Below are 17,907 nucleotides of genomic sequence, written 5' to 3'. Positions count from 1 at the left end.
TAGGTGACCAGGTGGCTTAAACAACATATTCAGTTGGTCCTCCATATTCACGGGTTTCAGGCCTTCAACTTCAACCAACCTCAAAGAAAAAATATTTTTAAAAGCCAATACAGCCGAGTGCGGCGGCTCATGCCTGTAATCCTAGCAGTTTGGGAGGCCAAGGCGGGAGGATCACTTGAGGTCAGGAATTCAACACCAGCCTGGCCAACACATAGTGAAACCCTGTCTCTACTAAAAATACAAAAATAAGCTGGGCGTGGTGGCGGGTGCCTGTAATCCCAGCTACTTGGGAGGCTGAGGCAGGAGAATCGCTGGAACCCTGGAGGCGGAGGTTGCAGTGAGCCGAGATGGTACCATTGCACTCCAGCCTAGGTGACAGAACAATCTGTCTCTAAAAGAAAAGAGAAAAGCCAATACAACAATAAAATTAACAAAATTTAAAAACAATGTAGCACATTGTTTTAAGCTATTTAAACTACAATTACTTACATAACATTTACATTTATAAGTAATCTAGAGATCATTTAAAGTATACAGGAGGATGTGCGTAAGTTATGTGCAAATAGTACACAATTTTATATCAGGGACCTGAGCATCTTTTTTTTTTTTTTTTTTTCTTTTTGAGACTGAGTCCTGCTCTGTCACCCAGGCTGGAGTGCAGTGCCGTGATCTCAGCTTACTGCAACCTCCACCTCCTGAGTTCAAGCAATCCTTCTGCCTCAGCCTCCCGAGTAGCTAGAACTACAGGCATGTGCCACCATGCCTGGCTAATTTTTGTATTTTTGGTAGAGATGAGGTTTCACCATGTTGGCCAAGCTGGTCTTGAACTCCTGGCCTAAGGTGATTCGCCTGCCTTGGCCTCCCAAAGTGCTGGGATTACAGGCATGCGCTACGGTGTCTGACAGAGCTAGACTCCGTCTCAAAGAAAAAGAAAAAAAGTTTTGATGCCACTCCATGCACCATGGAGAGAAATGAGACATCCAGGAGGGAAGGCTCCCAGATGCATAACTCTCCACTCCAGGCCAGCTTTCTGGAGGCACAGGGGCTTTGTCAACATGTAGATGAGAAGGCGGCCATTGAGTGTGACATGTGAGGCAGTGGGGAAGGCATAGAAGCTGGAAGTCCTGCCTTCCTAAAACCAGAGCTGCTTCTTACCAGCTGTGTTACCTTAAGAAGGTCACTTAACCTCTCTGAATCTCATTGCAAGGTGCAGTTTGAATGGAGCAGGATCATTGAGAGGATTCAGTGAAGTATTTACCCTGGAAGCCCTTAGCATGGAGCCTGGCACGTACCAGGTGCTTAGGAACAATCCATTATCACACCAAAAAAGGTGCTGTGGACACCGAAGGAAACAAAATCCTTTTGATAAAGAATTTTAAAATTTTAGAACTGTACTTATGAGGTCAGGAGGTCAACACCAGCCTGGCCAACACATAGTGAAACCCTGTCTCTACTAAAAATACAAAAATTAGCTGGGCGTGGTGGCAGGTGCCTGTAATCCCAGCTACTTGGGAGGCTGAGGCAGGAGAATCGCTGGAACCCTGGAGGTGGAGGTTGCAGTGAGCCGAGATCACACCATTGCAACTCCAGCCTAGGTGACAGAGCACTCTGTCTGTAAAGAAAAAAAGAAAAAAGAAAAAAAGAAAAAGCCAATACAACAATAACTGCACTATGAACTGTACCATGTATTATCCTGCCTTTTCGACAGAATAGACTGAACATCCTTTAACCTTTTTTGATGGTGCAAGATCATGTCTCATAAGACAAATATTCAGGCCAGGCATGGTGGCTCACGCCTGTAATTCCAGCACTTTGGGATGCTAGGTGGGCGGATCGCTTTAGTCCAGGAGTCTGAGACTCGCCTGGGCAACATAAGTGAGACCCTGTCTCTAAAAAAATACAAAAATTAGCCAGGTGTTTTGGTGTGCACCTGTGGTCCCAGCTACTCAGGAGGCTGACGTGGAAAGATGGTTTGAGCCTGGGAGGCGGAGGTTGCAGTGAGCCAAGATTTTGCCACTGCTCTCCAGCCTGGTGACAGAACAAGATTCCATCATTAAAAAAGAAAGACAAAAATTTCCTCAGAGTGCAAAGCTTGCCAGTATTTAGAAACCCAACACTAGTCTTCATTCAGCAACCAAAGTCATTCATTTGTCAAACATGAACTATCCCTAGAACCCCGTATTTCTTGGGATGTGTGAGACACTGCCAGAATAATTATTCAAGCACTGTGTAGGCCAGGTGCAGTGGCTTATGCCTATAATCCCAGCACTTTGAGAAACCCAGGCAAGAGGATTGCTTGAGCTCAGGAGCTCGAGACCAGCCTGGCAACATGGTGAAGGCCTGTCTCTACAAAAAAATTAAAAAAAAAAAAAAAAAATTAGCCGAGTGTGGTGGTGCCCTCTTGGAGTCCCAGCTACTCAGGAGGCTAAGGCGGGAGGATCACTTAAGCCCAGGAGATTGAGGCTGCAGTGAGTTGTGATCGTACCACTGTACTCCAGCCTGGGCGACAGAGCAAGACCCTGTCTCAAAAAAAAAAAGAAAGAAAGAAAAGAAAAGAATGAGTGGGAGGGCCAGGCGCAGTGGCTCACGCCTGTAATCCCAGCACTTTGGGAGGCTGAGGGGGGTGGATCACAAGGTCAAGAGATCGAGCTCATCCTGGCCAACATGGTGAAACCCATCTCTACTAAAAATACAAAAATTAGCCGGGCGTAGTGGCAGGCACCTGCAGTCCCAGCTACTTGGGAGGCTGAGGCAGAAGAATCACTTGAAAAAGAGAGGCGGAGGTTGCAGTGAGCCGGGATCGTGCCACTGCACTCCAGCCTAGGTGACACTGAGACTCCGTCTCAAAAAAAAAAAAAGAAAAAACAATGAAGTACTGGTACCTACAACAGACACAAAAGCCATATACTAGATGATTCTATGTGTGTGAAATGTCTAGAAGAGGCAAATCCATGGAGCAGCCAAGTAGAATGGTGATTGCCAAGAGCTTAGGAGAGGAAGGGATAATGGCATTGAGGTTCTTTTTAAGGTGATGAACATGTTTCTTTGGAGACAGGGTCTCGTTCAGTTGCCCAGGCTGGAGTGCAGGCTTTTTCTTTCCTTTTTTTTTTTTTTTTTTTTACAGTAGTGTGGTCACAGCTCACTGCAGCCTCAACCTCCTGGGCTCAAGTGCTCCTCCCATCTCAGCCTCCTGGGCAGCTTGGACCACAGGCCTAAACCATCACCTCCAGCTAATTTTTTCCATTTTTTGTAGAGGCAAGGTCTTACTATGTTGCCCAGGCTGCTCTCAAACTCCTGGGCTCAAGCGATCCTCCTGCCTTAGCCTCCCAACACGCTAAGGCACAAGCCACCATGCTTAGCCCCTACTCCTTCTTTTTGTTTGTTTGTTTGTTTTTTAAGATGGAGTCTTGCTCTGTTGCCTAGGCTGGAGTACAGTGGCATGATCTTGGCTCACTGCAACCTCCGCCTCCCAAGTTCAAGCAATTATCCTGCCTCAGCCTCCCGAGCAGCTGGGATTACAGGCGCCCGCCACCATGCCCGGGTAATTTTTGGATTTTTAGTAGAATGGCGTTTCACCATGTTGGCCAGGCTGGTCTCGAAATCCTGACCTCAGGTGATTCACCCACCTCGGCTTCCCAAAAGTGCTGAGATTACAGGCGTGAGCCACCGTGTCCGGCTGCCCCCACTCATTCTTAATCACACCACCTGACTTTCTCCACATTGATCACATTAGGATATTATACTGTTTATTTACAGAAAATCCATGTCCCTCTTCAGCCCACTGGACTCTTCAGTGCACTGGACGCTCCATGCAGGCACTGAGTTTTGTCTGACTTACCACTGGTTGTCTGCCCCGCTCACAGCTGGTGAATGAGTGATTGGAGACACACCTGCTGCCTTGATTTAGGCCTCTGGGAAACAAGGGCAGAGGAATCTCAGGGAGAAGAAAGAACTGGTAATTTCCAGGTAGGAAAAATCCTTTGGTGTGGCCGTGAGACGCTGCATTCTTCTTGGCCACAGCTCCCTCTGCTTTGATAATCATATAATCAACTTTATCTTTCTCTGAATCGTTCACGTAAAAGGGAGGTGTTGGAACACAAGGTGGAAAGGGGTGTGTTGGGGGTGGCCGAGGAAGTCAGGGCAGGAGGAGCCACTTTCTGGGAATGAATTCCTGAAACTTGCTGGTCCCACCAAGATGCAAATCTTGCAGCAGTTTTTACAGTTATCCTGTGGAAGAAGAGAGGATCCCACTCTGAGCCCAGGATTATCAGAATGCTGATAATCCCCTCTGATCAGTTTTTTTAATTTTAATTTTAATTTTTTGTGGTTTGGGGAAGATTTGCCAACTGTATTCTCTTTTCTGGTGGGGAAAACTTGTATCCGCCCAACGAAATCAGGTATTTAACTTCATTCAATGCTTATTTGATTCTATTCTCTACTAGATTCCTACGGCTGCTGTAACCCTAAAGGACCACAAACTGGGTGGCGTAAAACAACAGACACGTGGCCAGGCACGGTGGTGGCTCACACCTGCAATCCCAGCACTTTGGAAGGCCGAGGTGGGCAGGCAGATCACCTGAGGTCAGAAGTTCAAGACCAGCCTAACCAAAACAGTGAAACGCCGTCTCTGCTAAAAATACAAAAAAAATTAGCTGGGCATGGTGGTGGCGCACAGTTGCAATTCCAGCTACTCGAGATGCTGAGGCAGGAGAACTGCTTGAACCCGGGAGGCGGAGGTTGCAGTGACAGTGAGACTCCACCAACAAAAACAGTCATGTATCCTCTCACAGTCCTGGAGGCCAGAAGTCTGAAATCAAACCATCAGCAGCACCATGTTCTCCCTCCACATGCTCCTGGGGGAGAATGTTTCTATGCCTTTCTCTTCGCTGCTGGTGTTGCTGGCAGCTCTTGGCACTTTTTGGGTGTAGGCTTCTCACTCCAGCACCTGCCCTGGGGTCAGAAGACTCTCTCCTCACTGTGCCTCTTCTCCTTTTCTTTTTTTATTTTTGAGACAGGGTCCCACTCTGTGGCCCAGGCTGGAGTGCAGTGGTGCAGTCTCGGCTCACTGCAACCTCCTCCTCCCCAGGCTCCAGTGATCCTCCTATGTCAGCCTCCCGAGTAGCTGGGACTTCCGGCTCAAGCCACCAAGCCTGGCTAATTTTTTGTATTTTTGGTAGAGACAGCAGTTTACCATGTTGTCCAGGCTGGTCTCGAACGCCTGAGCTCAAGTGATCTACTCATCTCAGCCTCCCACAGTGCTGAGATTACAGGCGTGAGCCACTGGGCCGGCCCTCCTTCTCTTTTCTGGTTTGTTAGTTTTTTGTTGTTGCTGTTGTTTTGTTTTTGTTTTTGTTTTTTAATATTTAAGTTCAGGGGTACATGTGCAGCTTTGTTATACAGGTAAACATGTGTCATGGGGGTTTGTTTTACAGATTATTTCATCACCCATCACCCAGGTATTAAGCTAGTATCCATTAGTTGTTTTTTCCTTTTTTTTTTGGGAGATGGAGTTTCACTCTTGTTGCCGAGGCTGGAGTGCAATGGCATGATCTCAGCTCACTGTAACCTCCGCCTCCCGGGTTCAAGCGATTCTCCTGTCTTAGCCTCCCAAGTAGCTGGGATTACAGGTGCATGCCACCACACCTGGCTAATTTTTGTATTTTTAGTAGAGATAGGGTTTAATCATGTTAATCAGGCTGGTCTCAAACTCCTGACCTCAGGTGATCCGCCCATCTCGGCCTCCCAAAGTACTGGGATTATAGGCGTGAGCCACCGTGGCCAGCCTAGTTATTTTTTCTGATCCTCTCCTTCCTCCCACCCTTCACCCTTTGACAGGCCCCAGTGTGTGTTGTTCCCATCTATGTGTCCATGTGTTCTCATCATTTAGCTCCCTTTTGTGAGAATATGCAGTATTTGGTTTTCTGTTCCTGCATTAGTTTGCTAAGGATAATGACTTCTAGCTCCATCCCTGTCCCTGCAAAGAACATGATCTCGTTCCTTTTTATGGCTGCATAGTGTTCCATGGTCTATATGTAGCACATTTTCTTTATCCAGTCTCTCATTGATAGGCATTGAGACTGATTCCATGTCTTTGCTATCGTGAATAGTGCTGTAGTCCTTTTCTTCTAAGGAGACCAGTCATATTGGATTATGGGTCCACTCTCATCCAGTATAACCTCATCTTAAATGATATCTTAATTACATCTTCAAAGGAATAAGGTCACGATCATAGGTACTAGGGGTTAGGACTTCAACATAGGTTTTTGGGGGAAACTATTCAATGCCTAACACAACCTCTTCAAGAAAAACAATCTTATTGAAATTTTAATTGGAATTGTATTCAATTTAACAATTTATATCATAATTTGGGGACTTTGACTTTTTTTTTTTTTTTTTTTTTTGAGATGGAGTCTTGCTCTGTCGCCCAGGCTGGAGTGCAGTGGTGCGATCTCAGCTTACTGCAACCTCCGCCTCCCAGGTTCAAGCAATTCTCCTGCCTCAGCCTCCCATGTAGCTGGGACTACAGGCACCTGCCACCATGTCTGGCTAATTTTTGTATTTTTAGTAGAGATGGGGTTTCACCATGTTGGTCAGACTGGTCTCAAACTCACGACCTCAGGTGATCCACCCGCCTCAGCCTCCCAAAGTGCTGGGATTACAGGCATGAGCCACCACATCTGGCAACTTTTTCTTTTCTTTTTGAGATGGAGTCTTGCTCTGTCACCCAGGCTGGAGGGTAGTGGCGCCATCTCAGCTCACTGCAACCTCTGCCTCCTGGGTTCAAGCTATCCTCCCACCTCAGCCTACCAAGTAGTCGGAACTACAGGCGTGCGCCACTACACCTGGGTAATTTTTTAATTATGTATAGAGACAGGGTCTTGCTATGTTACCCAGGTTGGTCTTGAACACCTGGGCTCAAGTGATTCTCCTGCATCAGCCTCCCAAAGTGCTGAGATTATAGGTATGAGTCACTGAGTTCACCCTGATTTTGACTTTTTCCTTCCTTCCTTTTTTTTTTTAAGATGCAGTATCACTCTTGTTGCCCAATCTGGAGTGCAATGGTGCGATCTCGGTGTACTGCAACCTCCGCCTCCTGGGTTCAAGTGATTCTCCTGCCTCAGCCTCCCAAGTAGCTGGGATTACAGGCATGTGCTACCACACCCGACTAATTTTGTATTTTTAGTAGAGACAGGGTTTCACCAGAATGGTCAAGCTGGTCTCAAACTCTTGACCCCAAGTGATCTGCCTGCCTTGGCCTCCCAAAGTGCTGGGATTCCAGGCATGAGCCACTGCACCTGGCCTCTGACTTTTTCTTACTCAAGAACTCTTATGGCTCTTTTTTTGTTTCTAGTTTATGCCATGTCATTCAGTAAGATTTTATTATTTTCCTCATAAAGCCCATGACTTTCTTCTTAAATTTATTACTTTTTTTTTTTTGAGACGGAGTCTCACTCTGTTGCCCAGGTCAGAGCACAGTGGCACAGTCTCAGCTCACTGCAACCTCCGCCCCCCAGGTTCAAGTGATTCTCCTGCCTCAGCCTCCATGTAGCTGGGATTATAGGCGGCCACCACCATGCCCGGCTAATTTTTGTATTGTTAGTAGAGACGGGGTTTTGGCATGTTGGCCAGGCTGGTCTCAAACTCCTGACCTCGGGTGATTCACCCACTCCAACTCCCAAAGTGCTAGGATTACAGGCGTGAGCCACCGTGCCCAGCCAAATTTATTTCTAAGTGTTTCATAGTTTCTGTCTGCATGCTGAATGAACAATTTTTTAAAATTTAAATTTCTAGATGTTTATTGCTACAGTATGGGAAAACTATTGTGTGTGTGTGTGTGTGTGTGTGTGTGTGTGTGTGTTTAAGATGGAGTCTTGCTCTATTGCCCAGGGGAGGGCAGTGGCTCATTCTGGGCTCACTGCAACCTCCGCCTCCTGGGTTCAAGTGATTCTCCTGCTTCAGCCTCAATAGAAGCTGTGATTACAGGTATCCACCACCATGCCTGTTTAATTTTTGTGTTTTTCGTAGAGATGCAGTTTTGCCATGTTGGCCAGGCTGGTCTGGAATTCCTGACCTCAGGCCATCCACCCACCTCCGCTTCCCAAAGTGCTGGGATCACAGAAGTGAGCCACCACGCCCAGCCTTGTTTGATGTATATTTATCTTGAGACTAGCCACCTAACCAAACTTTCTTATTTATTCCAGGGTTTAAAAAAATTAACTAGCATGTTTTGAGTTTTCTAAGCACATAATCCTATAAATAGAGAAATGATTGAATGTTGCATCTTAGAATATTTTGCAGGATAGGAAAAATAACCTAGAGCTGTCTATCAGCTGACCGTAACAGCTTTCCACAAGGTCGAGTTAACTAAGGAAAGTAAGATGTAAGAAGGAATGCTTAATATAATCTCAGTTTTGAAAAACAATGAGTAGGCTAGGTGCGATGGCCCACCCCTGTAATCCCAGCACTTTGGGAGGCCGAGGCGGGCAGATCACTTGAGGTCAGGAGTTCGTGACCAGCCTGGCCAACATGGTAAAACGCCATCTCTACTAAAAATACAAAAATTAGCTGGGCGTGGTGGCAGGCACCTGTAATCCCAGCTGCTCGGGAGGCTGAGGCAGGAGAATCGCTTGAACCCGGGAGGCGGAGGTTGCAGTGAACTGAGATCACGCCATTGCACTCCAGTCTGGGCAACAAGAGCAAAACCATGTCTCAAAAAAAAGAACGCTATGCTCAGTCCCATCAGAGGTGGATGAGTGTTCAGGGCAGCCAGTCAGATGCTCCCCTGGAAATGTGACTCAGAAATGAAGGGCCAAACACAGTTGAGCCCGAGGACTCAACACAAAGGCCTCTTGGTCTTGCTCCTTAAAACCGGGAGGCCAGGCACGGTGCTCACGCCTGCAACCCCAGCACTTTGGGAAGCTGAGGCAGGTGGATCACCTGAGGTCAGGAGTTTGAGACCAGCCTGGCTAACATGGTGAAACCTTGTGTCTACTAAAAATACAAAAAGTTAGCCAGGTGTGGTTGTGCACGCCTACAATCCCAGCTACTCGGCAGGCTGAGGCAAGAGAATCACTTGAACCCGGGAGGCGGAGGTTGCAGTGAGCTGAGATTGCGCCAGTGCAGTCCAGCCTGGGTGACAGAGCGAGACTCCATCTCAAACAAACAAACAAACAAACAAACCACACTAAATACTCTGATTATGAGAATGCAAAGTGAAAGCTGGAGCAGCAGAAGTAAGGTTCAGCTTGCAGTGAGCTGAGATCCGGCCACTGCACTCCAGCCTGGGCGACAGAGCGAGACTCTGTCTCAAAAAAAAAAAGAAGTAAGGCTCAGGAGGAGGGTGGGGCCGGATCCGGGAGTATCACAAAAGCAAGCCAACTCCTCCAGCTCTAAGGGAGACCAACTTGCAGTTAGACACAGCTGAGGAAAATGGGCTGACATTTCCTGTATCTTCCAGGTCCAAGCCCCAGAGAAAGCAAATCACTGGATCAGGAACCATGGTCTCCTGGATCCAAATCCAGGCTTTTCTCCCAGGAAGAGCACCTGCGGGGGATGCCTGGTCCAAGTGGTGAAGGCTGGGTGCCTCACCGTTCTGTGGTTTCCGTCTTCGTGGAGGGCTTATTCCCTCACGTCGATGATGATAAAAGGACCGGGTTTCTTCAAGGTGGCTGCTTCATTGGTTTGTGATCCACCCAGTGTACTCAGAGAGCTTCTCACCACACTTTTTCTGTAATTGGCCAGAAATAGTAAATATTTTAGGCTCTGTGGGCCATCTGTTCTCTGCCACAGTGCTAGACTTTGTTGTAGTGACAGCAGCCATACTGTTTACATATTATTTGTGGCAGCTTTTAAGACCATATGGAGCACAAAGCCTAAAATTGGCTATCTGGTTCTTTACAGAAGACGTTTGCCAACCCTGTCATATAGTAGGAACATCTTTCTTAACACTATCTTTTTTTGAGATGAAATCTTGCTATGTTGCCCAGGCTGGAAACAAACTCCTGGGACCAAGAGATCCTCCCCATTCAGCCTCCCAAGTAGCTAGGACTGTAGGCGCATCACCAAGCCCCACCGCTTACCACCATTTTTTTTTTTTTTTTTTTTTGATGGAGTCTCATTCTGTCACCCAGGCTGGAGGGCAATGGTGCAATCTCAGCTCACTGCAACCTCCGCCATCCAGGTTGAAGCAATTCTCCTGCCTCAGGCCCCCGAGTAACTGGGATTACAGGGGTGCACCACGATGCCCGGCTAATTTTTGTACTTTTAGTAGAGACGGAGTTTCGCCGTGTTGGCCAGGCTGTTACCACCATTTTTAACAGCTGCATTTTGTTTCCCTTCCACCGATGCTCCCAAAGTTGTCTTAGTAATGACATTTGAAACAGGATTTGCCAAGAGAAGACACCTTTTGAATAGCAATAGGAAAAGTGTCTGCAAATCCTGACTTCTCTACCAGCCCTGCCCTGGTGTCTAAGCTCTGATAGGCTGAAAAATGGGCATTTTCTAAGTCATTTCTCCTGATCCAAGATCTTACAACTTTGCAAACTTGTAAATGAGGCCACCTGCTGTGCAGTCCTGTCGGCCCTGTCCTAAGATGACTCAGGCAGTCTCTTCTTTTCCTGTAACCTGGTCCCGTTCACATGATGCTATTTTCAGCTATTTGCAAAAGCTCCTTAAAATCTATTTCTCCCTTTAATTATAGTTTACAACTGGTCTTACTGAAAGCAAAGAATTTATTGCTTGCCCAGGGCCATTAAAGATCAAGCTGGGTTGGGGGTCTCCTTGCTGAATCCAGGGAGGAGGGTTCAAGACAGAGGCTATGTCCGAACCAGTTTTTCTAGTTCCCAGGCACTCTCCGGATTCTTCTCTGGGTTTACTTTTCTTAGGTAGAAACCCTACCTAGATTTGCAAATGACATGGAGCTCTTTGTCACCCAAGATCCCCTGGGGCCCATGGGTCAGTCATTGTTTGGAAAGTGTTGCCTCTTAGGCTTTTCTATTTTTATAAAAGAAGGATTACTGTCTTTGCGCCCTGTAACCTTGGACTACTGCCAAGTTTTCTTGGTGGCATTTTCACTTGGAAAATATGAGCCTTTCCGCTCCTGACCCCGAAGAGTGCTTCTCCTAGGAGTCTCGGGAGTTTCAGACCCAGTTATACCCCTGCATTTATCGCCTCAGACGTGTCAAATGCAGCTGTCACCTCCCGACGAACTTTTAGACACATTGGTGAAGCCAGAAAGAGATAAAAGATTATCATTATGCTAATTTTTTAAATGTACAGAACTGCCCTTTTTAATCTTTAATTTTGGAGTTTTAGCCACAACTCCTTTAAAATAATATTATAATTTTTATTATTAAATGATTATTAGAGAATAAATAACACTGTAGGGCAAATTTTCCCCTCCCATTTTTTTTTTTTTTTTTTAGATGGAGTCTTCCTCTGTTGCCCAGGCTGGAGTGCAGTGGTGTCACCTTGGCTCACTGCATCCTCTGCCTCCTGGGTTCAAGCAGTTCTCATGCCTCAGCCTCCCAAGTAGCTAGGATTACAGGCATGCAACAGGCCCAGCTAATTTTTGTAATTTAGTGGAGGCAGGATATCACTATGCTGGCCAGGCTGATCTTGAACTCCTGACCTCAAGTGATCAACTCGCCTCAGCCTTCCAAAGTGCTCGGATTCTGGGATTATAGGCATGAGCCACTGTGCCTGCCCCCACCCCTTTTTTTTTTTTTTTCTTTGAGACAGCATCTTGCTCTGTCACCCAGGTTGGAGTGCATTGGTTCCATCATGGCTCACTGCAGCCTTGACCTCCAGGGCTCAAGCAATCCTCCCACTTCAGCCTCCCCAGTAGCTGGGATTACAGGAGTGAACAACCCCACACCCAGATAATTTTTGTATTTTTTGTAGAGACAAGGTTTTGTCATGTTGCCAACGTTGGTCTTGAACTCCTAGGCTCAAGTGATCCTCCTGCCTAGGCCTCCCCAATTGCTGGGATTACAGGCATGAGCCACCGCACCTGGCCAAATCCAAGGATTTTTGTATCCACGGGTGGGTCCTGGAACCACTGCCCCAGGGATACCAAGGAATGATTATACAGGAAAAGGAAATTTTCTGTATACAAGGAGAGCCCAGCTGGAAACACCTCAGCATTTGCCTTATTTGAACACAGTTTAAACATTTGGCTGCCTGCGACTAACTGAAGCTCAGCTAGCTATTTGTTAAAAGAATATACTCCTAATTTAGCCTCTCAGTTAATTTATGTATTAAGTTAGGTTACAGTTCATTACATAAAGGCCAAAGTATGGAAGCCTCCTCAGGCCAAATTTAGTTTAATGTAACATTTGCTCCATTTTGGTCAGTCTCAATTTCAAGAGACTGACCAAAACCTTGACACTACTCTCTGCCACCATCATCCGACTAAAGACGGAACTTATTTAGTCTCCGTACACAATCCACAAGTCACAACAGTTGAACAATTCTTCTTGCAGATTTAGTTCAAACGAGATCGTTCAACATTTGATGAATGATTGTAAACAAACATTTAAGACCTGAGAGGATATGGTGCACCAAGAAGACTATTATAATGGCTGTCAGGAGGGTTACACCAAAAAGACTGAAGTGTACTCTTTAACAAAAGCCTGTAGGAACTGAACTAATCCAAATAAAAGTTCAGGCAACATAGACAGCTCATCAGTATTTGAGTCCAGTTGGCCATGGTCTGTATTCTGGATTTGATGGCAATGAAGGACCATAGTTTGGTATAAAATGGCCTGATTTAAAGAGGTATCTGTTTTTGTTGTTAGCCTGATAATATAGGCTGTAGTAATATAGAGACTTACCAAAAGAACATGAAGACGAGAAAACCTGGCAAGAGCCAAGCTGGCCATCCACCGCCCAGGAGGCCTGGGGACCATAAACACATCATCTGTTCCTTTTCCTTGAGAAATTTTCTTTCTTATTGTTGTGGTTACATTAGCAATTTATTTTTATTTATTTTTATTTATTTTTTTTTTTAAGGTAGAGTCTCGCTCTGTCACCCAGGCTGGAGTGCAGTGATGCGATCTTGGCTCACTGCGAGTTCTGCCTTTCGAGTTAAAGCGATTCCCATGCCTCAGTGGCCCGAGCAGCTGGGATTACAGATGCACACCACCATACCTGGCTAATTGTTGTATTTTTAGTAGAGACGAGGTTTTTCCCATGTTGGCCAGGCTGGTCTCGAACTCCCGGTCTTAAGTAATCCAACTCGGCCTCCCAAAGTGCTGGGATTACAGGCATGAATCACTGCACTCGGTCATGCCTTGAGAAATTTTCTTGGTGTATTTGGTAGCGGTGTCTAAAGAAACAACAGTATCAGCCACCTTTTTGTGGGGGAGGGGGGTGGACAGAGTCTCATTCTGTCGCCCAGGCTGGAGTGCATGATCTCGGCTCACTGCAACCTCTGCCTCTGGGGTTCAAGCAATTATCCTGCCTCAGCCTCCTGAGTAGCTGGGATTACAGGTGCACACCACCATGCTGGGCTAATTTTTGTATTTTTAGTAGAGACGGGGTTTCACCATGTTGGTCGGGCTGGTCTCGAACTCCTGACCTCATGATCCGCCCACCTCAGCCTCCCAACGTGCTGGGATTACAGGCATGAGCCACTGTGCCCGGCCTTCAGTCACCTTTTTAATTAAGCTTTCTGTAGTAGGAAAATCAAAAGAAAATAGATACAACATTCTGTTTTCTTAAAACCATATACAAGGCTCCAACTTGAGAGAGAAGGAGATCTAAAGGAGATCTAAAGCAGGATGCTCTGTTAGGTGTTTTTGTTGAACATATGTATTATCACCTACCTTTTAGAAAGTGGCTACTACCCCTCTGAACAGTGGGGAGGTCTGGCTGACTGCAAGATCCAAGATGTTTCCCCAATTTACAGATCAGTTTCAAATTCTATACTACTAGTACCCCACAAGTGCCAAGGGTGAGCCTCCAGAAACCTCACTGGACTCTTTCATCAAGGAAACTAACTTGTCTTCGTAAACCCCATAATTGCTCCATAAAGCATAAACCTTAGCTAAAGCCATTCATAAATTATGGTCCCATGGATTTTCCTCGAGAGTAAAGGAAAGGATTAAGACAGCAAAAAATGAGGAAGAAAAGAATAAGAATGCTGGGTGCGGTGGCTCATGCCTGTAATCCCAGCACTTTGGGAGGCCGAAGCGGTTGGATCATCTGAGGTTGGGGGGAGTTCGAGACCAGCCTGACCAACATGGAGAAACCCCATGTCTACTAAAAAAATTAGCCGAGCATGGTGGCGCACGCCTGTAATTTCAGCTACTTGAGGGTGAGACACGAGAATTGCTTGAACTTGGGAGGCAGAGGCTGCAGTGAACTGAGATCATGCCATTGCACTCCAGCCTGGGCAACCAAGAGTGAAACTCCGTCAAAAAAAAAAAAAAGGAAGAAAGAGAGAGAGAAAGAAAGGAAGGAAGAAGGAAGGAAGGAAGGAAGGAAGGAAGGAAGGAAGGAAGGAAGGAAGGAGAGAGAGAAAGAAAGAGAGAAAGAAAGAAAGAAAGAAAGAAAGAGAAAGAAAGAAAGAGAAAGAAGGAAAGAAAGAAAAAAGAAAGAGGAAGGAAGGAAGGAAGGAAGAGAGGGAGGAAGGGTGGGAGGGAGGAAGGGAGGGAGGGAGGAAGGGAGGGAGGGAGAGAATAAGGCTTTTCTGATGGCAGAGGAGCCTTGATCTTGGAAAAGCTGTCCAGGTCTAGAACACCATCTGCTTCTAGGGAGAAATTTTTCCCAGCTAGCTTTACATTGAAGTATCTAATGGAGGCCGGGAGCAGTGGCTCACACCTGTTATCCCAGCACTTTGAGAGGCCAAGGTGGGTGGATAACTTGAGGTCGGTGGTTCGAGACCAGCCTGACCAACATGGTAAAACCCCACTCCTGGTATCAATTTTCTGTGTAGTTTGTTCTCACACTGCTATAAAGAACTACCTGAGACTGGGTAATTTATGAAGAAAATTAATTTAACTGACTTACAGTTCTGCAAACTTAATGGGAAGCATGACTGTGAGGCCTCAAGAAACGGACAATCAGCAGAAGGTGAAGGGGAAGCACCTTCTTCACAATGGCGGCAGGAGAAAGAGATAGTGAAGGGGAACCGCCACACACTTTTATTATTTTTTGTTTGTTTTTTTGTTTTTTGAGATGGAGTTTCACTCTTGTCCAGGCTAGTGTACAATGGCATGATCTCAGCTCACTGCAACCTCTACCTCCCGGGTTCAAGCGATTCTCCTGCCTCAGCCTCCCGAGTAGCTGGGATTACAGGCACATGCCACCACGCCCAGCTAATTTTTGTATTTTTAGTAGAGATGGGGTTTATATTGGTCAGGCTTGTCTTGAACTCCTGACCTCAGCCTCCCAAAGTGCTGGGATTACAGGTGTGAGCCACTGCACCCGGCCCGAATTTACTTTAATTTAACAGAATGCAATTATGGGCAATGAGATAAAGAGGAAACTGTTCTGACATTTCTAGAAATTTGCTCACACCTATATGAAATCTTACTTTCTTTCGTTATCTCACCTGACGCTCATAAAAACTTTGTGCAAAGGAGTTCTGAGGAGTACTAATATTTAGGAAAGCTGGGCAGACGAAGAACTAACAAAGGTAAACGATGGAAAGATGCTAAGAAACCAAGTGAAGTTATTGTTTCAAAGAGGTGCCACTCCACAATTCCAAAGGCTGCTGAGAAATTAAGAATAAGAAGGTGGCCCGGCGTGGTGGCTCACGCCTGTCATCCCAGCACTTTGGGAGGCCGAGACGGGCAGATCACGAGGTCAGGAGATCGAGACCATCCTGGCTAATATGGTGAAACCCCGTCTCCACTAAAAAAAAAACACAAAAAACTAGCCGGGCGAGGTGGCGGCGCCTGTAGTCCCAGCTACTCGGGAGGCTGAGGCAGGAGAATGGCGTAAACCCAGGAGGCGGAGCTTGCAGTGAGCTGAGATCCGGCCACTGTGCTCCAGCCTGGGCGACAGAGCGAGACTCCACCTCAAAAAAAAAAAAAAAAGAATAAGAAGGTGACCTGTGCGTGGCTGAACAGAATGGAAGTTTTTAGTGAGCTTGGCACCTTTCTTGAGCCACTTTGCTTGTTCATATCTCACTGCCTTTGTCCTGATATTCTGCCCAGAAGTGGGACCATGCTTTGCACATGGCAAGTGCCCATTTTATGTCTGTGAGTAGCAGTTTTGCTGAGTGACTGAAACCAGAGACTTAGCAGAGATGGGTGTGCTCAAAGTTGGCTTCCACTCTATCCCCATTTCAAAGCAAAATGCAGTACGAAGCAATACAAACCAAAATACAAATGCAACACCAATCCAGAGTGAAATTCCCATTACAAAAGCTCTTTACCAGACAGTTCTACTTACAGGAATTTGTCCTAAAGATAGTTCCTCCAAAGCCTGAGATGCTCTACTTACAAGGATATTAATTGCAATGCTATTTGTAATAGCAAAAGGCGGGAAACCACCTAAATTCCACCAGCTGCAAAGCATCCAGTCAATGGGGCAATAGGATGCCCCTTTAAGAAGGAAGAAGGCTGGCCGGGCGTGGTGGCTCACACCTGTAATCCCAGCACTTTGGGAGGCTGAGGTGGGCAGATCACCTGAGATTCAGGGGTTTGAGTTCAGCCGGGCCAACATGGTGAAACCCCATCTCCACTAAAAACAAAAATGAGCCAGCTGTTGTGATGCGTGTCTGTAATCCCAGCTACTCGGGAGGCGGAGGCATGAGAATCACTTGAACCTGGGAGGTGGAGGGTGCAGTGAGCCGAGATCATACCATTGCACTCCAGCCTGAGGGTGACACAGTGAGACTCTGTAAAAAAATTAAAAAAAGAAAGAGCAAATGAGGCTGATGGCTCTGCACTGAAATGATCTCTACGATGTATTTGAAAAGTGGGAAAAAGAGGGCAGACCCTTACGGGGGAGAAAAAAAGAGACAGACAAAAGAACAGCTGGGCCAGATGCATTGGCTCATGCCCATAATCCCAGCACTTTGGGAGGCCAAGGCAGGTAGATATCTTGAGCTCAGAAGTTCAAGACCAGCCTGGGCAGGGTAGTAAGACCGCCCCCTCCTCCACAACCATCTCCACCAAAAATACAAAAAACGGCCAAGCATAGTGGCGTGCCTGTAGACCAAACTATTTGGAAGGTTGAGACGGAGGATTGCTTAAGCCTGGTTGAGGCTGCAGTGAGCCATGATCATGCCAGTGCACTTCAGCCTGGGCAAGAGAGCGAGACCTTGTCTCAAAGAAAAAAAAGAAAAAAAAGAAATTATTTCAATGGATCTTGCAGTATTGACTGGACAGAAGGCTGGAAGCCAATAAAGCGAAGAGAATACAAATAGACTGTTCCAGAAATTCTATGGGTAAAGGAAGAAGGGATTAAGGGTGGCAACCTACTTGTACTATTGGGAATTTATCTTAAAACCACGTCTTCTTAGAAAGCATACATTTATTTATGTATTTATTTATTGAGACGAAGGCTCGCTCTGTCACCCAGGCTGGAGGGCAGTGGCGCAATCTCGGCTCACTGCAACCTCTGCCTCCTGAGCTCAAGAGATTCTCCTGCCTCAGCCTTCCAAGTAGCTGGAATTACAGGCACCCACCACGATGCCTGGCTAATGTTTGTATTTTTAGTAGAGACGGGGTTTCACCATGTTGGCCAGGTTGGTTGTGAACTCCAGACCTCAAGTGATCCGCCTCCCTTGGCCTCCCAAAGTGCTGGGATTACAGGTGTGAGCCACGGCGCCCGGCCGGAAAGCAGACATTTTTTATTTAGATTGTATGCTTATCTGGCGTGGCTTGATATGGGGGTGCTGATGGAGATTGGGAGGCAGAGAAATATCCTCCCAATAATAATAGCCAAACACAA

This window comes from Rhinopithecus bieti, unplaced genomic scaffold (assembly GCF_001698545.2).
Source record: "Rhinopithecus bieti isolate Rb0 unplaced genomic scaffold, ASM169854v2 scaffold_33652, whole genome shotgun sequence".
NCBI lineage: Eukaryota > Metazoa > Chordata > Mammalia > Primates > Cercopithecidae > Rhinopithecus > Rhinopithecus bieti.
Note: the sequence above shows the minus strand (reverse complement) of the source record.